The 23500-nt window shown below is 39.1% G+C and overlaps 13 non-coding genes across 13 annotated transcripts; all 13 read left to right on the top strand.

Moving 5' to 3' along the window:
- Positions 1–552: 552 nt before the first annotated feature.
- On the top strand, positions 553–626 carry TRNAI-AAU (transfer RNA isoleucine (anticodon AAU)). Its single transcript has one exon. It is a non-coding gene; the product is annotated as a tRNA-Ile (tRNA).
- A 1170-nt stretch (positions 627–1796) lies between these two features.
- Positions 1797–1870, top strand: TRNAI-AAU (transfer RNA isoleucine (anticodon AAU)). The gene has a single exon. It is a non-coding gene; the product is annotated as a tRNA-Ile (tRNA).
- Positions 1871–3770: 1900 nt separating this feature from the next.
- TRNAI-AAU (transfer RNA isoleucine (anticodon AAU)) lies at positions 3771–3844 on the top strand. Its single transcript has one exon. It is a non-coding gene; the product is annotated as a tRNA-Ile (tRNA).
- Positions 3845–6988: 3144 nt separating this feature from the next.
- Positions 6989–7062, top strand: TRNAI-AAU (transfer RNA isoleucine (anticodon AAU)). Its single transcript has one exon. It is a non-coding gene; the product is annotated as a tRNA-Ile (tRNA).
- Positions 7063–8232: 1170 nt separating this feature from the next.
- On the top strand, positions 8233–8306 carry TRNAI-AAU (transfer RNA isoleucine (anticodon AAU)). Its single transcript has one exon. It is a non-coding gene; the product is annotated as a tRNA-Ile (tRNA).
- A 1170-nt stretch (positions 8307–9476) lies between these two features.
- Positions 9477–9550, top strand: TRNAI-AAU (transfer RNA isoleucine (anticodon AAU)). The gene has a single exon. It is a non-coding gene; the product is annotated as a tRNA-Ile (tRNA).
- A 1170-nt stretch (positions 9551–10720) lies between these two features.
- Positions 10721–10794, top strand: TRNAI-AAU (transfer RNA isoleucine (anticodon AAU)). The gene has a single exon. It is a non-coding gene; the product is annotated as a tRNA-Ile (tRNA).
- A 1170-nt stretch (positions 10795–11964) lies between these two features.
- TRNAI-AAU (transfer RNA isoleucine (anticodon AAU)) lies at positions 11965–12038 on the top strand. Its single transcript has one exon. It is a non-coding gene; the product is annotated as a tRNA-Ile (tRNA).
- Positions 12039–13208: 1170 nt separating this feature from the next.
- Positions 13209–13282, top strand: TRNAI-AAU (transfer RNA isoleucine (anticodon AAU)). The gene has a single exon. It is a non-coding gene; the product is annotated as a tRNA-Ile (tRNA).
- A 1170-nt stretch (positions 13283–14452) lies between these two features.
- Positions 14453–14526, top strand: TRNAI-AAU (transfer RNA isoleucine (anticodon AAU)). Its single transcript has one exon. It is a non-coding gene; the product is annotated as a tRNA-Ile (tRNA).
- Positions 14527–15696: 1170 nt separating this feature from the next.
- On the top strand, positions 15697–15770 carry TRNAI-AAU (transfer RNA isoleucine (anticodon AAU)). The gene has a single exon. It is a non-coding gene; the product is annotated as a tRNA-Ile (tRNA).
- Positions 15771–19427: 3657 nt separating this feature from the next.
- TRNAI-AAU (transfer RNA isoleucine (anticodon AAU)) lies at positions 19428–19501 on the top strand. Its single transcript has one exon. It is a non-coding gene; the product is annotated as a tRNA-Ile (tRNA).
- A 2893-nt stretch (positions 19502–22394) lies between these two features.
- On the top strand, positions 22395–22468 carry TRNAI-AAU (transfer RNA isoleucine (anticodon AAU)). The gene has a single exon. It is a non-coding gene; the product is annotated as a tRNA-Ile (tRNA).
- Positions 22469–23500: the final 1032 nt, after the last annotated feature.

The following is a 23500-nucleotide window of genomic DNA, read 5'->3' as shown; positions in this document are numbered from 1 at the left end:
TTAATCTAAAGATATTTAACCCTTCTTGATCACTGCTTAAGGATCCATTGCACATGAGTTTGGCAGATGATGATAAAGAGTTCCTCTCGTACTTTACCTCCATCTTCTCTCTTTGCTTTACTCGGTTGCAACGCTTTCAGGCAAACTTCCCATGCAGACTTAAAACTTCTTGTCTCAATCTTCTAAACTACAGCAGATCCACATATCAGCCTACATCTGGACAGGTGACCACACCATGGGATCCCGGAGCAGAGGGCAATGGGATTGCTGAAAGTCCAAAGACGTGATAGTAGAAATCGCTGAAAATGCTTTCTCACAATAAAAATCCCTGACATCAAATGGAGTAAACATAGTGAAGGCCAGTCCTCTTTAGCATAGGGAAAGCATCCAGGGTTATATTCCCTGATGGTCAGTGTTGGATTTCTCGTTTTTGTCTGTTTACGCTCCAAAGATCCTTTTGAGATTTTCACTCACTGGAGAACATATCTTAGCGATCACCATGATGTCTATGAAACCCTGCTCAGCAGAACATGTAACCAATAGTAAAACATGGGCCGGTTAGCTCAGCTGGTTAGAGCGTGGTGCTAATAACGCCAAGGTCACGGGTTCGATCCCCGTACGGGCCAAAAATTTTAAAGTTATTCAGACTGTCTACTTCGTGGACACATTGTGAAAAACCGTCAAAGAGTATAAATTAGAAGTCATGGCTGTATGTGTTTATATACACAGCACCATTACAGAAAAACCAGTGAAGCAGTTTGCTTGTTATAGATTTAATTAATGTTCATTCCAGTAATATCAAAGAAAAAGCAAAAGTTGCGTTTCATTTAACTGTTTAGGCATGAGAATTGGATTTAGTTGACTTATTCCTAGAGTTCAAGTAGCCAGTCTCCTGAAAGTTTACCAGCTTTTATTAAAACATTTGTCCCTTCAAGCTGCAAAAGGAATGTGAGGATCTGCAAAGTCATGAGAGAAAATGTCAATGGAAATCTTTTCTCGAACTAAAATTATTGACTTTTCCATCCTCATCCAGTGCAATTTCAGCCAAAAATAGGGGATGCAGATTGCGTCACTGCACATGAACAATTTGCCAAATGATAACAGGTTGCATTAAAATGTTTCCTTTTCTAAGCCTGAAGAGAAATGTAAGGGTGCTCCAATGATTTTTACAAGTTTTGACAAACTTCAAGGATGCGGGATGAGAAATGAAGTTAGCTTGAAGCAATTCCTTAAAAACACAAGCATTAATCTAAAGATATTTAACCCTTCTTGATGACTGCTTAAGGATCCAGTGCACATGAGTTTGGCAGATGATGATAAAGAGTTCCTCTCGTACTTTACCTCCATCTTCTCTCTTTGCTTTACTCGGTTGCAACGCTTTCAGGCAAACTTCCCATGCAGACTTAAAACTTCTTGTCTCAATTTTCTAAACTACAGCAGATCCACATATCAGCCTACATCTGGACAGGTGACCACACCATGGGATCCCGGAGCAGAGGGCAATGGGATTGCTGAAAGTCCAAAGACGTGATAGTAGAAATCGCTGAAAATGCTTTCTCACAATAAAAATCCCTGACATCAATTGGAGTAAACATAGTGAAGGCCAGTCCTCTTTAGCATAGGGACTGCATCCAGGATTATATTCCCTGATGGTCAGTGTTGGATTTCTCGTTTTTGTCTGTTTTCGCTCCAAAGATCCTTTTGAGATTTTCACTCACTGGAGAACGTATCTTAGCGATCACCATGATGTCTATGAAACCCTGCTTAGCAGAACATGTAACCAATAGAAAAACATGGGCTGGTTAGCTCAGCTGGTTAGAGCGTGGTGCTAATAACACCAAGGTCACGGGTTCGATCCCCGTACAGGCTAAACATTTTAAGGTTATTCAGACTGTCTACTTCAAGGACACATTGTGAAAAACCGTCAAAGAGTATAAATTAGAAGTCATGGCTGTATGTGTTTATATACACAGCACCATTACAGAAAAACCAGTGAAGCAGTTTGCTTGTTATAGATTTAATTAATGTTCATTCCAGTAATATCAAAGAAAAAGCAAAAGTTGCGTTTCATTTAACTGTTTAGGCATGAGAATTGGATTTAGTTGACTTATTCCTAGAGTTCAAGTAGCCAGTCTCCTGAAAGTTTACCAGCTTTTATTAAAACATTTGTCCCTTCAAGCTGCAAAAGGAATGTGAGGATCTGCAAAGTCATGAGAGAAAATGTCAATGGAAATCTTTTCTTGAACTAAAATTATTGACTTTTCCATCCTCATCCAGTGCAATTTCTGCCAAAAATAGGGGATGCAGATTGCGTCACTGCACATGAACAATTTGCCAAATGATAACAGGTTGCATTAAAATGTTTCCTTTTCTAAGCCTGAAGAGAAATGTAAGGGTGCTCCAATGATTTTTACAAGTTTTGACAAACTTCAAGGATGCGGGATGAGAAATGAAGTTAGCTTGAAGCAATTCCTTAAAAACACAAGCATTAATCTAAAGATATTTAACCCTTCTTGATCACTGCTTAAGGATCCATTGCACATGAGTTTGGCAGATGATGATAAAGAGTTCCTCTCGTACTTTACCTCCATCTTCTCTCTTTGCTTTACTCGGTTGCAACGCTGTCTACTTCAAGGACACATTGTGAAAAAACGTCAAAGAGTATAAATTAGAAGTCATGGCTGTATGTGTTTATATACACAGCACCATTACAGAAAAACCAGTGAAGCAGTTTGCTTGTTATAGATTTAACTAATGTTCATTCCAGTAATATCAAAGAAAAAGCAAAAGTTGCGTTTCATTTAACTGTTTAGGCATGAGAATTGGATTTAGTTGACTTATTCCTAGAGTTCAAGTAACCAGTCTCCTGAAAGTTTACCAGCTTTTATTAAAACATTTGTCCCTCCAAGCTGCAAAAGGAATGTGAGGATCTGCAAAGTCATGAGAGAAAATGTCAATGGAAATCTTTTCTCGAACTAAAATTCTTGACTTTTCCATCCTCATCCAGTGCAATTTCAGCCAAAAATAGGGGATGCAGATTGCGTCACTGCACATGAACAATTTGCCAAATGATAACAGGTTGCATTAAAATGTTTCCTTTTCTAAACCTGAAGAGAAATGTAAGGGTGCTCCAATGATTTTTACAAGTTTTGACAAACTTCAAGGATGCGGGATGAGAAATGAAGTTAGCTTGAAGCAATTCCTTAAAAACACAAGCATTAATCTAAAGATATTTAACCCTTCTTGATGACTGCTTAAGGATCCAGTGCACATGAGTTTGGCAGATGATGATAAAGAGTTCCTCTCGTACTTTACCTCCATCTTCTCTCTTTGCTTTACTCGGTTGCAACGCTTTCAGGCAAACTTCCCATGCAGACTTAAAACTTCTTGTCTCAATCTTCTAAACTACAGCAGATCCACATATCAGCCTACATCTGGACAGGTGACCACACCATGGGATCCCGGAGCAGAGGGCAATGGGATTGCTGAAAGTCCAAAGACGTGATAGTAGAAATCGCTGAAAATGCTTTCTCACAATAAAAATCCCTGACATCAATTTGAGTAAACATAGAGAAGGCCAGTCCTCTTTAGCATAGGAACTGCATCCAGGATTATATTCCCTGATGGTCAGTGTTGGATTTCTCGTTTTTGTCTGTTTTCGCTCCAAAGATCCTTTTGAGATTTTCACTCACTGGAGAACGTATCTTAGCGATCACCATGATGTCTATGAAACCCTGCTCAGCAGAACATGTAACCAATAGTAAAACCTGGGCCGGTTAGCTCAGCTGGTTAGAGCGTGGTGCTAATAACGCCAAGGTCACGGGTTTGATCCCCGTACGAGCCAAACAATTTAAGGTTATTCAGACTGTCTACTTCGTGGACACATTGTGAAAAACCGTCAAAGAGTATAAATTAGAAGTCATGGCTGTATGTGTTTATATACACAGCACCATTACAGAAAAACCAGTGAAGCAGTTTGCTTGTTATAGATTTAATTAATGTTCATTCCAGTAATATCAAAGAAAAAGCAAAAGTTGCGTTTCATTTAACTGTTTAGGCATGAGAATTGGATTTAGTTGACTTATTCCTAGAGTTCAAGTAGCCAGTCTCCTGAAAGTTTACCAGCTTTTATTAAAACATTTGTCCCTTCAAGCTGCAAAAGGAATGTGAGGATCTGCAAAGTCATGAGAGAAAATGTCAATGGAAATCTTTTCTTGAACTAAAATTATTAACTTTTCCATCCTCATCCAGTGCAATTTCTGCCAAAAATAGGGGATGCAGATTGCGTCACTGCACATGAACAATTTGCCAAATGATAACAGGTTGCATTAAAATGTTTCCTTTTCTAAGCCTGAAGAGAAATGTAAGGGTGCTCCAATGATTTTTACAAGTTTTGACAAACTTCAAGGATGCGGGATGAGAAATGAAGTTAGCTTGAAGCAATTCCTTAAAAACACAAGCATTAATCTAAAGATATTTAACCCTTCTTGATCACTGCTTAAGGATCCATTGCACATGAGTTTGGCAGATGATGATAAAGAGTTCCTCTCGTACTTTACCTCCATCTTCTCTCTTTGCTTTACTCGGTTGCAACGCTGTCTACTTCAAGGACACATTGTGAAAAACCGTCAAAGAGTATAAATTAGAAGTCATGGCTGTATGTGTTTATATACACAGCACCATTACAGAAAAACCAGTGAAGCAGTTTGCTTGTTATAGATTTAACTAATGTTCATTCCAGTAATATCAAAGAAAAAGCAAAAGTTGCGTTTCATTTAACTGTTTAGGCATGAGAATTGGATTTAGTTGACTTATTCCTAGAGTTCAAGTAACCAGTCTCCTGAAAGTTTACCAGCTTTTATTAAAACATTTGTCCCTCCAAGCTGCAAAAGGAATGTGAGGATCTGCAAAGTCATGAGAGAAAATGTCAATGGAAATCTTTTCTCGAACTAAAATTCTTGACTTTTCCATCCTCATCCAGTGCAATTTCAGCCAAAAATAGGGGATGCAGATTGCGTCACTGCACATGAACAATTTGCCAAATGATAACAGGTTGCATTAAAATGTTTCCTTTTCTAAACCTGAAGAGAAATGTAAGGGTGCTCCAATGATTTTTACAAGTTTTGACAAACTTCAAGGATGCGGGATGAGAAATGAAGTTAGCTTGAAGCAATTCCTTAAAAACACAAGCATTAATCTAAAGATATTTAACCCTTCTTGATGACTGCTTAAGGATCCAGTGCACATGAGTTTGGCAGATGATGATAAAGAGTTCCTCTCGTACTTTACCTCCATCTTCTCTCTTTGCTTTACTCGGTTGCAACGCTTTCAGGCAAACTTCCCATGCAGACTTAAAACTTCTTGTCTCAATCTTCTAAACTACAGCAGATCCACATATCAGCCTACATCTGGACAGGTGACCACACCATGGGATCCCGGAGCAGAGGGCAATGGGATTGCTGAAAGTCCAAAGACGTGATAGTAGAAATCGCTGAAAATGCTTTCTCACAATAAAAATCCCTGACATCAATTTGAGTAAACATAGAGAAGGCCAGTCCTCTTTAGCATAGGAACTGCATCCAGGATTATATTCCCTGATGGTCAGTGTTGGATTTCTCGTTTTTGTCTGTTTTCGCTCCAAAGATCCTTTTGAGATTTTCACTCACTGGAGAACGTATCTTAGCGATCACCATGATGTCTATGAAACCCTGCTCAGCAGAACATGTAACCAATAGTAAAACCTGGGCCGGTTAGCTCAGCTGGTTAGAGCGTGGTGCTAATAACACCAAGGTCACGGGTTTGATCCCCGTACGAGCCAAACATTTTAAGGTTATTCAGACTGTCTACTTCGTGGACACATTGTGAAAAACCGTCAAAGAGTATAAATTAGAAGTCATGGCTGTATGTGTTTATATACACAGCACCATTACAGAAAAACCAGTGAAGCAGTTTGCTTGTTATAGATTTAATTAATGTTCATTCCAGTAATATCAAAGAAAAAGCAAAAGTTGCGTTTCATTTAACTGTTTAGGCATGAGAATTGGATTTAGTTGACTTATTCCTAGAGTTCAAGTAGCCAGTCTCCTGAAAGTTTACCAGCTTTTATTAAAACATTTGTCCCTTCAAGCTGCAAAAGGAATGTGAGGATCTGCAAAGTCATGAGAGAAAATGTCAATGGAAATCTTTTCTCGAACTAAAATTATTGACTTTTCCATCCTCATCCAGTGCAATTTCAGCCAAAAATAGGGGATGCAGATTGCGTCACTGCACATGAACAATTTGCCAAATGATAACAGGTTGCATTAAAATGTTTCCTTTTCTAAGCCTGAAGAGAAATGTAAGGGTGCTCCAATGATTTTTACAAGTTTTGACAAACTTCAAGGATGCGGGATGAGAAATGAAGTTAGCTTGAAGCAATTCCTTAAAAACACAAGCATTAATCTAAAGATATTTAACCCTTCTTGATCACTGCTTAAGGATCCATTGCACATGAGTTTGGCAGATGATGATAAAGAGTTCCTCTCGTACTTTACCTCCATCTTCTCTCTTTGCTTTACTCGGTTGCAACGCTTTCAGGCAAACTTCCCATGCAGACTTAAAACTTCTTGTCTCAATCTTCTAAACTACAGCAGATCCACATATCAGCCTACATCTGGACAGGTGACCACACCATGGGATCCCGGAGCAGAGGGCAATGGGATTGCTGAAAGTCCAAAGACGTGATAGTAGAAATCGCTGAAAATGCTTTCTCACAATAAAAATCCCTGACATCAAATGGAGTAAACATAGTGAAGGCCAGTCCTCTTTAGCATAGGGAAAGCATCCAGGGTTATATTCCCTGATGGTCAGTGTTGGATTTCTCGTTTTTGTCTGTTTACGCTCCAAAGATCCTTTTGAGATTTTCACTCACTGGAGAGCGTATCTTAGCGATCACCATGATGTCTATGAAACCCTGCTTAGCAGAACATGTAACCAATAGTAAAACATGGGCCGGTTAGCTCAGCTGGTTAGAGCGTTGTGCTAATAACACCAAGGTCACGGGTTCGATCCCCGTACGGGCCAAAAATTTTAAGGTTATTCAGACTGTCTACTTCGTGGACACATTGTGAAAAACCGTCAAAGAGTATAAATTAGAAGTCATGGCTGTATGTGTTTATATACACAGCACCATTACAGAAAAACCAGTGAAGCAGTTTGCTTGTTATAGATTTAATTAATGTTCATTCCAGTAATATCAAAGAAAAAGCAAAAGTTGCGTTTCATTTAACTGTTTAGGCATGAGAATTGGATTTAGTTGACTTATTCCTAGAGTTCAAGTAACCAGTCTCCTGAAAGTTTACCAGCTTTTATTAAAACATTTGTCCCTTCAAGCTGCAAAAGGAATGTGAGGATCTGCAAAGTCATGAGAGAAAATGTCAATGGAAATCTTTTCTCGAACTAAAATTCTTGACTTTTCCATCCTCATCCAGTGCAATTTCAGCCAAAAATAGGGGATGCAGATTGCATCACTGCACATGAACAATTTGCCAAATGATAACAGGTTGCATTAAAATGTTTCCTTTTCTAAGCCTGAAGAGAAATGTAAGGGTGCTCCAATGATTTTTACAAGTTTTGACAAACTTCAAGGATGCGGGATGAGAAATGAAGTTAGCTTGAAGCAATTCCTTAAAAACACAAGCATTAATCTAAAGATATTTAACCCTTCTTGATCACTGCTTAAGGATCCATTGCACATGAGTTTGGCAGATGATGATAAAGAGTTCCTCTCGTACTTTACCTCCATCTTCTCTCTTTGCTTTACTCGGTTGCAACGCTTTCAGGCAAACTTCCCATGCAGACTTAAAACTTCTTGTCTCAATCTTCTAAACTACAGCAGATCCACATATCAGCCTACATCTGGACAGGTGACCACACCATGGGATCCCGGAGCAGAGGGCAATGGGATTTCTGAAAGTCCAAAGACGTGATAGTAGAAATCGCTGAAAATGCTTTCTCACAATAAAAATCCCTGACATCAAATGGAGTAAACATAGTGAAGGCCAGTCCTCTTTAGCATAGGGAAAGCATCCAGGGTTATATTCCCTGATGGTCAGTGTTGGATTTCTCGTTTTTGTCTGTTTACGCTCCAAAGATCCTTTTGAGATTTTCACTCACTGGAGAACATATCTTAGCGATCACCATGATGTGTATGAAACCCTGCTCAACAGAACATGTAACCAATAGTAAAACATGGGCCGGTTAGCTCAGCTGGTTAGAGCGTGGTGCTAATAACGCCAAGGTCACGGGTTCGATCCCCGTACGGGCCAAAAATTTTAAGGTTATTCAGACTGTCTACTTCAAGGACACATTGTGAAAAACCGTCAAAGAGTATAAATTAGAAGTCATGGCTGTATGTGTTTATATACACAGCACCATTACAGAAAAACCAGTGAAGCAGTTTGCTTGTTATAGATTTAATTAATGTTCATTCCAGTAATATCAAAGAAAAAGCAAAAGTTGCGTTTCATTTAACTGTTTAGGCATGAGAATTGGATTTAGTTGACTTATTCCTAGAGTTCAAGTAGCCAGTCTCCTGAAAGTTTACCAGCTTTTATTAAAACATTTGTCCCTTCAAGCTGCAAAAGGAATGTGAGGATCTGCAAAGTCATGAGAGAAAATGTCAATGGAAATCTTTTCTCGAACTAAAATTATTGACTTTTCCATCCTCATCCAGTGCAATTTCAGCCAAAAATAGGGGATGCAGATTGCGTCACTGCACATGAACAATTTGCGAAATGATAACAGGTTGCATTAAAATGTTTCCTTTTCTAAGCCTGAAGAGAAATGTAAGGGTGCTCCAATGATTTTTACAAGTTTTGACAAACTTCAAGGATGCGGGATGAGAAATGAAGTTAGCTTGAAGCAATTCCTTAAAAACACAAGCATTAATCTAAAGATATTTAACCCTTCTTGATGACTGCTTAAGGATCCATTGCACATGAGTTTGGCAGATGATGATAAAGAGTTCCTCTCGTACTTTACCTCCATCTTCTCTCTTTGCTTTACTCGGTTGCAACGCTTTCAGGCAAACTTCCCATGCAGACTTAAAACTTCTTGTCTCAATCTTCTAAACTACAGCAGATCCACATATCAGCCTACATCTGGACAGGTGACCACACCATGGGATCCCGGAGCAGAGGGCAATGGGATTGCTGAAAGTCCAAAGACGTGATAGTAGAAATCGCTGAAAATGCTTTCTCACAATAAAAATCCCTGACATCAAATGGAGTAAACATAGTGAAGGCCAGTCCTCTTTAGCATAGGGAAAGCATCCAGGGTTATATTCCCTGATGGTCAGTGTTGGATTTCTCGTTTTTGTCTGTTTACGCTCCAAAGATCCTTTTGAGATTTTCACTCACTGGAGAACATATCTTAGCGATCACCATGATGTGTATGAAACCCTGCTCAGCAGAACATGTAACCAATAGTAAAACATGGGCCGGTTAGCTCAGCTGGTTAGAGCGTGGTGCTAATAACACCAAGGTCACGGGTTCGATCCCCGTACGGGCCAAAAATTTTAAGGTTATTCAGACTGTCTACTTCGTGGACACATTGTGAAAAACCGTCAAAGAGTATAAATTAGAAGTCATGGCTGTATGTGTTTATATACACAGCACCATTACAGAAAAACCAGTGAAGCAGTTTGCTTGTTATAGATTTAATTAATGTTCATTCCAGTAATATCAAAGAAAAAGCAAAAGTTGCGTTTCATTTAACTGTTTAGGCATGAGAATTGGATTTAGTTGACTTATTCCTAGAGTTCAAGTAGCCAGTCTCCTGAAAGTTTACCAGCTTTTATTAAAACATTTGTCCCTTCAAGCTGCAAAAGGAATGTGAGGATCTGCAAAGTCATGAGAGAAAATGTCAATGGAAATCTTTTCTCGAACTAAAATTATTGACTTTTCCATCCTCATCCAGTGCAATTTCAGCCAAAAATAGGGGATGCAGATTGCGTCACTGCACATGAACAATTTGCCAAATGATAACAGGTTGCATTAAAATGTTTCCTTTTCTAAGCCTGAAGAGAAATGTAAGGGTTCTCCAATGATTTTTACAAGTTTTGACAAACTTCAAGGATGCGGGATGAGAAATGAAGTTAGCTTGAAGCAATTCCTTAAAAACACAAGCATTAATCTAAAGATATTTAACCCTTCTTGATCACTGCTTAAGGATCCATTGCACATGAGTTTGGCAGATGATGATAAAGAGTTCCTCTCGTACTTTACCTCCATCTTCTCTCTTTGCTTTACTCGGTTGCAACGCTTTCAGGCAAACTTCCCATGCAGACTTAAAACTTCTTGTCTCAATCTTCTAAACTACAGCAGATCCACATATCAGCCTACATCTGGACAGGTGACCACACCATGGGATCCCGGAGCAGAGGGCAATGGGATTTCTGAAAGTCCAAAGACGTGATAGTAGAAATCGCTGAAAATGCTTTCTCACAATAAAAATCCCTGACATCAAATGGAGTAAACATAGTGAAGGCCAGTCCTCTTTAGCATAGGGAAAGCATCCAGGGTTATATTCCCTGATGGTCAGTGTTGGATTTCTCGTTTTTGTCTGTTTACGCTCCAAAGATCCTTTTGAGATTTTCACTCACTGGAGAACATATCTTAGCGATCACCATGATGTGTATGAAACCCTGCTCAGCAGAACATGTAACCAATAGTAAAACATGGGCCGGTTAGCTCAGCTGGTTAGAGCGTGGTGCTAATAACGCCAAGGTCACGGGTTCGATCCCCGTACGGGCCAAAAATTTTAAGGTTATTCAGACTGTCTACTTCGTGGACACATTGTGAAAAACCGTCAAAGAGTATAAATTAGAAGTCATGGCTGTATGTGTTTATATACACAGCACCATTACAGAAAAACCAGTGAAGCAGTTTGCTTGTTATAGATTTAATTAATGTTCATTCCAGTAATATCAAAGAAAAAGCAAAAGTTGCGTTTCATTTAACTGTTTAGGCATGAGAATTGGATTTAGTTGACTTATTCCTAGAGTTCAAGTAGCCAGTCTCCTGAAAGTTTACCAGCTTTTATTAAAACATTTGTCCCTTCAAGCTGCAAAAGGAATGTGAGGATCTGCAAAGTCATGAGAGAAAATGTCAATGGAAATCTTTTCTCGAACTAAAATTATTGACTTTTCCATCCTCATCCAGTGCAATTTCAGCCAAAAATAGGGGATGCAGATTGCGTCACTGCACATGAACAATTTGCCAAATGATAACAGGTTGCATTAAAATGTTTCCTTTTCTAAGCCTGAAGAGAAATGTAAGGGTGCTCCAATGATTTTTACAAGTTTTGACAAACTTCAAGGATGCGGGATGAGAAATGAAGTTAGCTTGAAGCAATTCCTTAAAAACACAAGCATTAATCTAAAGATATTTAACCCTTCTTGATCACTGCTTAAGGATCCATTGCACATGAGTTTGGCAGATGATGATAAAGAGTTCCTCTCGTACTTTACCTCCATCTTCTCTCTTTGCTTTACTCGGTTGCAACGCTTTCAGGCAAACTTCCCATGCAGACTTAAAACTTCTTGTCTCAATCTTCTAAACTACAGCAGATCCACATATCAGCCTACATCTGGACAGGTGACCACACCATGGGATCCCGGAGCAGAGGGCAATGGGATTTCTGAAAGTCCAAAGACGTGATAGTAGAAATCGCTGAAAATGCTTTCTCACAATAAAAATCCCTGACATCAATTGGAGTAAACATAGAGAAGGCCAGTCCTCTTTAGCATAGGGACAGCATCCAGGGTTATATTCCCTGATGGTCAGTGTTGGATTTCTCGTTTTTGTCTGTTTACGCTCCAAAGATCCTTTTGAGATTTTCACTCACTGGAGAACGTATCTTAGCGATCACCATGATGTCTATGAAACCCTGCTCAGCAGAACATGTAACCAATAGTAAAACATGGGCCGGTTAGCTCAGCTGGTTAGAGCATGGTGCTAATAACGCCAAGGTCACGGGTTCGATCCCCGTACGGGCCAAAAATTTTAAGGTTATTCAGACTGTCTACTTCGTGGACACATTGTGAAAAACCGTCAAAGAGTATAAATTAGAAGTCATGGCTGTATGTGTTTATATACACAGCACCATTACAGAAAAACCAGTGAAGCAGTTTGCTTGTTATAGATTTAATTAATGTTCATTCCAGTAATATCAAAGAAAAAGCAAAAGTTGCGTTTCATTTAACTGTTTAGGCATGAGAATTGGATTTAGTTGACTTATTCCTAGAGTTCAAGTAACCAGTCTCCTGAAAGTTTACCAGCTTTTATTAAAACATTTGTCCCTTCAAGCTGCAAAAGGAATGTGAGGATCTGCAAAGTCATGAGAGAAAATGTCAATGGAAATCTTTTCTCGAACTAAAATTCTTGACTTTTCCATCCTCATCCAGTGCAATTTCAGCCAAAAATAGGGGATGCAGATTGCGTCACTGCACATGAACAATTTGCCAAATGATAACAGGTTGCATTAAAATGTTTCCTTTTCTAAGCCTGAAGAGAAATGTAAGGGTGCTCCAATGATTTTTACAAGTTTTGACAAACTTCAAGGATGCGGGATGAGAAATGAAGTTAGCTTGAAGCAATTCCTTAAAAACACAAGCATTAATCTAAAGATATTTAACCCTTCTTGATCACTGCTTAAGGATCCATTGCACATGAGTTTGGCAGATGATGATAAAGAGTTCCTCTCGTACTTTACCTCCATCTTCTCTCTTTGCTTTACTCGGTTGCAACGCTTTCAGGCAAACTTCCCATGCAGACTTAAAACTTCTTGTCTCAATCTTCTAAACTACAGCAGATCCACATATCAGCCTACATCTGGACAGGTGACCACACCATGGGATCCCGGAGCAGAGGGCAATGGGATTGCTGAAAGTCCAAAGACGTGATAGTAGAAATCGCTGAAAATGCTTTCTCACAATAAAAATCCCTGACATCAAATGGAGTAAACATAGTGAAGGCCAGTCCTCTTTAGCATAGGGAAAGCATCCAGGGTTATATTCCCTGATGGTCAGTGTTGGATTTCTCGTTTTTGTCTGTTTACGCTCCAAAGATCCTTTTGAGATTTTCACTCACTGGAGAACATATCTTAGCGATCACCATGATGTGTATGAAACCCTGCTCAGCAGAACATGTAACCAATAGTAAAACATGGGCCGGTTAGCTCAGCTGGTTAGAGCTTGGTGCTAATAACACCAAGGTCACGGGTTCGATCCCCGTACGGGCCAAAAATTTTAAGGTTATTCAGACTGTCTACTTCGTGGACACATTGTGAAAAACCGTCAAAGAGTATAAATTAGAAGTCATGGCTGTATGTGTTTATATACACAGCACCATTACAGAAAAACCAGTGAAGCAGTTTGCTTGTTATAGATTTAATTAATGTTCATTCCAGTAATATCAAAGAAAAAGCAAAAGTTGCGTTTCATTTAACTGTTTAGGCATGAGAATTGGATTTAGTTTACTTATTCCTAGAGTTCAAGTAGCCAGTCTCCTGAAAGTTTACCAGCTTTTATTAAAACATTTGTCCCTTCAAGCTGCAAAAGGAATGTGAGGATCTGCAAAGTCATGAGAGAAAATGTCAATGGAAATCTTTTCTCGAACTAAAATTATTGACTTTTCCATCCTCATCCAGTGCAATTTCAGCCAAAAATAGGGGATGCAGATTGCGTCACTGCACATGAACAATTTGCCAAATGATAACAGGTTGCATTAAAATGTTTCCTTTTCTAAGCCTGAAGAGAAATGTAAGGGTGCTCCAATGATTTTTACAAGTTTTGACAAACTTCAAGGATGCGGGATGAGAAATGAAGTTAGCTTGAAGCAATTCCTTAAAAACACAAGCATTAATCTAAAGATATTTAACCCTTCTTGATGACTGCTTAAGGATCCAGTGCACATGAGTTTGGCAGATGATGATAAAGAGTTCCTCTCGTACTTTACCTCCATCTTCTCTCTTTGCTTTACTCGTTTGCAACGCTTTCAGGCAAACTTCCCATGCAGACTTAAAACTTCTTGTCTCAATCTTCTAAACTACAGCAGATCCACATATCAGCCTACATCTGGACAGGTGACCACACCATGGGATCCCGGAGCAGAGGGCAATGGGATTTCTGAAAGTCCAAAGACGTGATAGTAGAAATCGCTGAAAATGCTTTCTCACAATAAAAATCCCTGACATCAATTGGAGTAAACATAGAGAAGGCCAGTCCTCTTTAGCATAGGGACTGCATCCAGGATTATATTCCCTGATGGTCAGTGTTGGATTTCTGGTTTTTGTCTGTTTACGCTCCAAAGATCTTTTTGAGATTTTCACTCACTGGAGAACATATCTTAGCGATCACCATGATGTGTATGAAACCCTGCTCAGCAGAACATGTAACCAATAGTAAAACATGGGCCGGTTAGCTCAGCTGGTTAGAGCGTGGTGCTAATAACGCCAAGGTCACGGGTTCGATCCCCGTACGGGCCAAACATTTTAAGGTTATTCAGACTGTCTACTTCGTGGACACATTGTGAAAAACCGTCAAAGAGTATAAATTAGAAGTCATGGCTGTATGTGTTTATATACACAGCACCATTACAGAAAAACCAGTGAAGCAGTTTGCTTGTTATAGATTTAACTAATGTTCATTCCAGTAATATCAAAGAAAAAGCAAAAGTTGCGTTTCACTTAACTGTTTAGGCATGAGAATTGGATTTAGTTGACTTATTCCTAGAGTTCAAGTAACCAGTCTCCTGAAAGTTTACCAGCTTTTATTAAAACATTTGTCCCTTCAAGCTGCAAAAGGAATGTGAGGATCTGCAAAGTCATGAGAGAAAATGTCAATGGAAATCTTTTCTCGAACTAAAATTCTTGACTTTTCCATCCTCATCCAGTGCAATTTCAGCCAAAAATAGGGGATGCAGATTGCGTCACTGCACATGAACAATTTGCCAAATGATAACAGGTTGCATTAAAATGTTTCCTTTTCTAAGCCTGAAGAGAAATGTAAGGGTGCTCCAATGATTTTTACAAGTTTTGACAAACTTCAAGGATGCGGGATGAGAAATTAAGTTAGCTTGAAGCAATTCCTTAAAAACACAAGCATTAATCTAAAGATATTTAACCCTTCTTGATGACTGCTTAAGGATCCAGTGCACATGAGTTTGGCAGATGATGATAAAGAGTTCCTCTCGTACTTTACCTCCATCTTCTCTCTTTGCTTTACTCGGTTGCAACGCTTTCAGGCAAACTTCCCATGCAGACTTAAAACTTCTTGTCTCAATCTTCTAAACTACAGCAGATCCACATATCAGCCTACATCTGGACAGGTGACCACACCATGGGATCCCAGAGCAGAGGGCAATGGGATTGCTGAAAGTCCAAAGACGTGATAGTAGAAATTGCTGAAAAAGCTTTCATACAAAAAAAATCCCTGACATCAATTGGAGTAAACATAGTGAAGGCCAGTCCTCTTTAGCATAGGGACTGCATCCAGGGTTATATTCCCTGATGGTCAGTGTTGGATTTCTCGTTTTTGTCTGTTTACGCTCCAAAGATCTTTTTGAGATTTTCACTCACTGGAGAACGTATCTTAGCGATCACCATGATGTCTATGAAACCCTGCTCAGCAGAACATGTAACCAATAGTAAAACATGGGCTGGTTAGCTCAGCTGGTTAGAGCATGGTGCTAATAATGCCAAGGTCACGGGTTCGATCCCCGTACGGGCCAAACATTTTAAGGTTATTCAGACTGTCTACTTCAAGGACACATTGTGAAAAACCGTCAAAGAGTATAAATTAGAAGTCATGGCTGTATGTGTTTATATACACAGCACCATTACAGAAAAACCAGTGAAGCAGTTTGCTTGTTATAGATTTAACTAATGTTCATTCCAGTAATATCAAAGAAAAAGCAAAAGTTGCGTTTCACTTAACTGTTTAGGCATGAGAATTGGATTTAGTTGACTTATTCCTAGAGTTCAAGTAGCCAGTATCCTGAAAGTTTACCAGCTTTTATTAAAACATTTGTCCCTTCAAGCTGCAAAAGGAATGTTAGGATCTGCAAAGTCATGAGAGAAAATGTCAATGGAAATCTTTTCTCGAACTAAAATTCTTGACTTTTCCATCCTCATCCAGTGCAATTTCAGCCAAAAATAGGGGATGCAGATTGCGTCACTGCACATGAACAATTTGCCAAATGATAACAGGTTGCATTAAAATGTTTCCTTTTCTAAGCCTGAAGAGAAATGTAAGGGTGCTCCAATGATTTTTACAAGTTTTGACAAACTTCAAGGATGCGGGATGAGAAATGAAGTTAGCTTGAAGCAATTCCTTAAAAACACAAGCATTAATCTAAAGATATTTAACCCTTCTTGATCACTGCTTAAGGATCCATTGCACATGAGTTTGGCAGATGATGATAAAGAGTTCCTCTCGTACTTTACCTCCATCTTCTCTCTTTGCTTTACTCGGTTGCAACGCTTTCAGGCAAACTTCCCATGCAGACTTAAAACTTCTTGTCTCAATCTTCTAAACTACAGCAGATCCACATATCAGCCTACATCTGGACAGGTGACCACACCATGGGATCCCAGAGCAGAGGGCAATGGGATTGCTGAAAGTCCAAAGACGTGATAGTAGAAATCGCTGAAAATGCTTTCATACAAAAAAAATCCCTGACATCAATTCTAGTAAACATAGTGAAGGCCAGTCCTCTTTAGCATAGGGACAGCATCCAGGGTTATATTCCCTGATGGTCAGTGTTGGATTTCTCGTTTTTGTCTGTTTACGCTCCAAAGATCCTTTTGAGATTTTCACTCACTGGAGAACATATCTTAGCGATCACCATGATGTGTATGAAACCCTGCTCAGCAGAACATGTAACCAATAGTAAAACATGGGCCGGATAGCTCAGCTGGTTAGAGCGTGGTGCTAATAACGCCAAGGTCACAGGTTCGATCCCCGTACGGGCCAAAAATTTTAAGGTTATTCAGACTGTCTACTTCGTGGACACATTGTGAAAAAACCGTCAAAGAGTATAAATTAGAAGTCATGGCTGTATGTGTTTATATACACAGCACCATTACAGAAAAACCAGTGAAGCAGTTTGCTTGTTATAGATTTAACTAATGTTCATTCCAGTAATATCAAAGAAAAAGCAAAAGTTGCGTTTCACTTAACTGTTTAGGCATGAGAATTGGATTTAGTTGACTTATTCCTAGAGTTCAAGTAGCCAGTATCCTGAAAGTTTACCAGCTTTTATTAAAACATTTGTCCCTTCAAGCTGCAAAAGGAATGTTAGGATCTGCAAAGTCATGAGAGAAAATGTCAATGGAAATCTTTTCTCGAACTAAAATTCTTGACTTTTCCATCCTCATCCAGTGCAATTTCAGCCAAAAATAGGGGATGCAGATTGCGTCACTGCACATGAACAATTTGCCAAATGATAACAGGTTGCATTAAAATGTTTCCTTTTCTAAGCCTGAAGAGAAATGTAAGGGTGCTCCAATGATTTTTACAAGTTTTGACAAACTTCAAGGATGCGGGATGAGAAATGAAGTTAGCTTGAAGCAATTCCTTAAAAACACAAGCATTAATCTAAAGATATTTAACCCTTCTTGATCACTGCTTAAGGATCCATTGCACATGAGTTTGGCAGATGATGATAAAGAGTTCCTCTCGTACTTTACCTCCATCTTCTCTCTTTGCTTTACTCGGTTGCAACGCTTTCAGGCAAACTTCCCATGCAGACTTAAAACTTCTTGTCTCAATCTTCTAAACTACAGCAGATCCACATATCAGCCTACATCTGGACAGGTGACCACACCATGGGATCCCAGAGCAGAGGGCAATGGGATTGCTGAAAGTCCAAAGACGTGATAGTAGAAATCGCTGAAAATGCTTTCATACAAAAAAAATCCCTGACATCAATTCTAGTAAACATAGTGAAGGCCAGTCCTCTTTAGCATAGGGACAGCATCCAGGGTTATATTCCCTGATGGTCAGTGTTGGATTTCTCGTTTTTGTCTGTTTACGCTCCAAAGATCCTTTTGAGATTTTCACTCACTGGAGAACATATCTTAGCGATCACCATGATGTGTATGAAACCCTGCTCAGCAGAACATGTAACCAATAGTAAAACATGGGCCGGATAGCTCAGCTGGTTAGAGCGTGGTGCTAATAACACCAAGGTCACGGGTTTGATCCCCGTACGGGCCAAAAATTTTAAGGTTATTCAGACTGTCTACTTTGTGGACACATTGTGAAAAACCGTCAAAGAGTATAAATTAGAAGTCATGGCTGTATGTGTTTATATACACAGCACCATTACAGAAAAACCAGTGAAGCAGTTTGCTTGTTATAGATTTAATTAATGTTCATTCCAGTAATATCAAAGCAAAAGTTGCGTTTCACTTAACTGTTTAGGCATGAGAATTGGATTTAGTTGACTTATTCCTAGAGTTCAAGTAACCAGTCTCCTGAAAGTTTACCAGCTTTTATTAAAACATTTGTCCCTCCAAGCTGCAAAAGGAATGTGAGGATCTGCAAAGTCATGAGAGAAAATGTCAATGGAAATCTTTTCTCGAACTAAAATTCTTGACTTTTCCATCCTCATCCAGTGCAATTTCAGTCAAAAATAGGGGATGTGCAGATTGCGTCACTGCACATGAACAATTTGCCAAATGATAACAGGTTGCATTAAAATGTTTCCTTTTCTAAGCCTGAAGAGAAATGTAAGGGTGCTCCAATGATTTTTACAAGTTTTGACAAACTTCAAGGATGCGGGATGAAAAATGAAGTTAGCTTGAAGCAATTCCTTAAAAACACAAGCATTAATCTAAAGATATTTAACCCTTCTTGATCACTGCTTAAGGATCCAGTGCACATGAGTTTGGCAGATGATGATAAAGAGTTCCTCTCGTACTTTACCTCCATCTTCTCTCTTTGCTTTACTCGGTTGCAACGCTTTCAGGCAAACTTCCCATGCAGACTTAAAACTTCTTGTCTCAATTTTCTAAACTACAGCAGATCCACATATCAGCCTACATCTGGACAGGTGACCACACCATGGGATCCCAGAGCAGAGGGCAATGGGATTGCTGAAAGTCCAAAGACGTGATAGTAGAAATCGCTGAAAATGCTTTCATACAAAAAAAATCCCTGACATCAATTCTAGTAAACATAGTGAAGGCCAGTCCTCTTTAGCATAGGGACAGCATCCAGGGTTATATTCCCTGATGGTAAGTGTTGGATTTCTCATTTTTGTCTGTTTACGCTCCAAAGATCCTTTTGAGATTTTCACTCACTGGAGAACATATCTTAGCGATCACCATGATGTGTATGAAACCCTGCTCAGCAGAACATGTAACCAATAGTAAAAAACATGGGCCGGTTAGCTCAGCTGGTTAGAGCGTGGTGCTAATAACGCCAAGGTCACGGGTTCGATCCCTGTACGGGCCAAACATTTTAAGGTTATTCAGACTGTCTACTTCAAGGACACATTGTGAAAAACCGTCAAAGAGTATAAATTAGAAGTCATGGCTGTATGTGTTTATATACACAGCACCATTACAGAAAAACCAGTGAAGCAGTTTGCTTGTTATAGATTTAATTAATGTTCATTCCAGTAATATCAAAGCAAAAGTTGCGTTTCACTTAACTGTTTAGGCATGAGAATTGGATTTAGTTGACTTATTCCTAGAGTTCAAGTAACCAGTCTCCTGAAAGTTTACCAGCTTTTATTAAAACATTTGTCCCTCCAAGCTGCAAAAGGAATGTGAGGATCTGCAAAGTCATGAGAGAAAATGTCAATGGAAATCTTTTCTCGAACTAAAATTCTTGACTTTTCCATCCTCATCCAGTGCAATTTCAGCCAAAAATAGGGGATGCAGATTGCGTCACTGCACATGAACAATTTGCCAAATGATAACAGGTTGCATTAAAATGTTTCCTTTTCTAAGCCTGAAGAGAAATGTAAGGGTGCTCCAATGATTTTTACAAGTTTTGACAAACTTCAAGGATGCGGGATGAGAAATGAAGTTAGCTTGAAGCAATTCCTTAAAAACACAAGCATTAATCTAAAGATATTTAACCCTTCTTGATGACTGCTTAAGGATCCATTGCACATGAGTTTGGCAGATGATGATAAAGAGTTCCTCTCGTACTTTACCTCCATCTTCTCTCTTTGCTTTACTCGGTTGCAACGCTTTCAGGCAAACTTCCCATGCAGACTTAAAACTTCTTGTCTCAATCTTCTAAACTACAGCAGATCCACATATCAGCCTACGGGATCCCGGAGCAGAGGGCAATGGGATTTCTGAAAGTCCAAAGACGTGATAGTAGAAATCGCTGAAAATGCATTCTCACAATAAAAATCCCTGACATCAATTGGAGTAAACATAGAGCGTGGTGCTAATAACGCCAAGGTCATGGGTTCGATCCCCGTACGGGCCAAACATTTTAAGGTTATTCAGACTGTCTACTTCAAGGACACATTGTGAAAAACCGTCAAAGAGTATAAATTAGAAGTCATGGCTGTATGTGTTTATATACACAGCACCATTACAGAAAAACCAGTGAAGCAGTTTGCTTGTTATAGATTTAACTAATGTTCATTCCAGTAATATCAAAGAAAAAGCAAAAGTTGCGTTTCACTTAACTGTTTAGGCATGAGAATTGGATTTAGTTGACTTATTCCTAGAGTTCAAGTAGCCAGTATCCTGAAAGTTTACCAGCTTTTATTAAAACATTTGTCCCTTCAAGCTGCAAAAGGAATGTTAGGATCTGCAAAGTCATGAGAGAAAATGTCAATGGAAATCTTTTCTCGAACTAAAATTCTTGACTTTTCCATCCTCATCCAGTGCAATTTCAGCCAAAAATAGGGGATGCAGATTGCGTCACTGCACATGAACAATTTGCCAAATGATAACAGGTTGCATTAAAATGTTTCCTTTTCTAAGCCTGAAGAGAAATGTAAGGGTGCTCCAATGATTTTTACAAGTTTTGACAAACTTCAAGGATGCGGGATGAGAAATGAAGTTAGCTTGAAGCAATTCCTTAAAAACACAAGCATTAATCTAAAGATATTTAACCCTTCTTGATCACTGCTTAAGGATCCATTGCACATGAGTTTGGCAGATGATGATAAAGAGTTCCTCTCGTACTTTACCTCCATCTTCTCTCTTTGCTTTACTCGGTTGCAACGCTGTCTACTTCAAGGACACATTGTGAAAAACCGTCAAAGAGTATAAATTAGAAGTCATGGCTGTATGTGTTTATATACACAGCACCATTACAGAAAAACCAGTGAAGCAGTTTGCTTGTTATAGATTTAACTAATGTTCATTCCAGTAATATCAAAGAAAAAGCAAAAGTTGCGTTTCATTTAACTGTTTAGGCATGAGAATTGGATTTAGTTGACTTATTCCTAGAGTTCAAGTAACCAGTCTCCTGAAAGTTTACCAGCTTTTATTTAAACATTTGTCCCTCCAAGCTGCAAAAGGAATGTGAGGATCTGCAAAGTCATGAGAGAGAATGTCAATGGAAATCTTTTCTCGAACTAAAATTCTTGACTTTTCCATCCTCATCCAGTGCAATTTCAGCCAAAAATAGGGGATGCAGATTGCGTCACTGCACATGAACAATTTGCCAAATGATAACAGGTTGCATTAAAATGTTTCCTTTTCTAAGCCTGAAGAGAAATGTAAGGGTGCTCCAATGATTTTCACAAGTTTTGACAAACTTCAAGGATGCGGGATGAGAAATGAAGTTAGCTTGAAGCAATTCCTTAAAAACACAAGCATTAATCTAAAGATATTTAACCCTTCTTGATGACTGCTTAAGGATCCAGTGCACATGAGTTTGGCAGATGATGATAAAGAGTTCCTCTCGTACTTTACCTCCATCTTCTCTCTTTGCTTTACTCGGTTGCAACGCTTTCAGGCAAACTTCCCATGCAGACTTAAAACTTCTTGTCTCAATCTTCTAAACTACAGCAGATCCACATATCAGCCTACATCTGGACAGGTGACCACACCATGGGATCCCAGAGCAGAGGGCAATGGGATTGCTGAAAGTCCAAAGACATGATAGTAGAAATCGCTGAAAACGCTTTCATACAAAAAAAATCCCTGACATCAATTCTAGTAAACATAGTGAAGGCCAGTCCTCTTTAGCATAGGGACAGCATCCAGGGTTATATTCCCTGATGGTCAGTGTTGGATTTCTCGTTTTTGTCTGTTTACGCTCCAAAGATCCTTTTGAGATTTTCACTCACTGGAGAACATATCTTAGCGATCACCATGATGTGTATGAAACCCTGCTCAGCAGAACTTGTAACCAATAGTAAAACATGGGCCGGTTAGCTCAGCTGGTTAGAGCGTGGTGCTAATAACGCCAAGGTCACGGGTTCGATCCCTGTACGGGCCAAACATTTTAAGGTTATTCAGACTGTCTACTTCAAGGACACATTGTGAAAAACCGTCAAAGAGTATAAATTAGAAGTCATGGCTGTATGTGTTTATATACACAGCACCATTACAGAAAAACCAGTGAAGCAGTTTGCTTGTTATAGATTTAATTAATGTTCATTCCAGTAATATCAAAGCAAAAGTTGCGTTTCACTTAACTGTTTAGGCATGAGAATTGGATTTAGTTGACTTATTCCTAGAGTTCAAGTAACCAGTCTCCTGAAAGTTTACCAGCTTTTATTAAAACATTTGTCCCTCCAAGCTGCAAAAGGAATGTGAGGATCTGCAAAGTCATGAGAGAAAATGTCAATGGAAATCTTTTCTCGAACTAAAATTCTTGACTTTTCCATCCTCATCCAGTGCAATTTCAGCCAAAAATAGGGGATGCAGATTGCGTCACTGCACATGAACAATTTGCCAAATGATAACAGGTTGCATTAAAATGTTTCCTTTTCTAAGCCTGAAGAGAAATGTAAGGGTGCTCCAATGATTTTTACAAGTTTTGACAAACTTCAAGGATGCGGGATGAGAAATGAAGTTAGCTTGAAGCAATTCCTTAAAAACACAAGCATTAATCTAAAGATATTTAACCCTTCTTGATGACTGCTTAAGGATCCAGTGCACATGAGTTTGGCAGATGATGATAAAGAGTTCCTCTCGTACTTTACCTCCATCTTCTCTCTTTGCTTTACTCGGTTGCAACGCTTTCAGGCAAACTTCCCATGCAGACTTAAAACTTCTTGTCTCAATCTTCTAAACTACAGCAGATCCACATATCAGCCTACATCTGGACAGGTGACCACACCATGGGATCCTGGAGCAGAGGGCAATGGGATTTCTGAAAGTCCAAAGACGTGATAGTAGAAATCGCTGAAAATGCTTTCTCACAATAAAAATCCCTGACATCAATTGGAGTAAACATAGAGAAGGCCAGTCCTCTTTAGCATAGGGACTGCATCCAGGATTATATTCCCTGATGGTCAGTGTTGGA

Source organism: Mixophyes fleayi, chromosome 2 (genome assembly GCF_038048845.1).
Source record: "Mixophyes fleayi isolate aMixFle1 chromosome 2, aMixFle1.hap1, whole genome shotgun sequence".
Lineage (NCBI taxonomy): Eukaryota > Metazoa > Chordata > Amphibia > Anura > Limnodynastidae > Mixophyes > Mixophyes fleayi.
The sequence above is the reverse complement of the archived record's forward strand: the minus strand, read 5'-3'. Positions and strand labels throughout refer to the sequence as shown.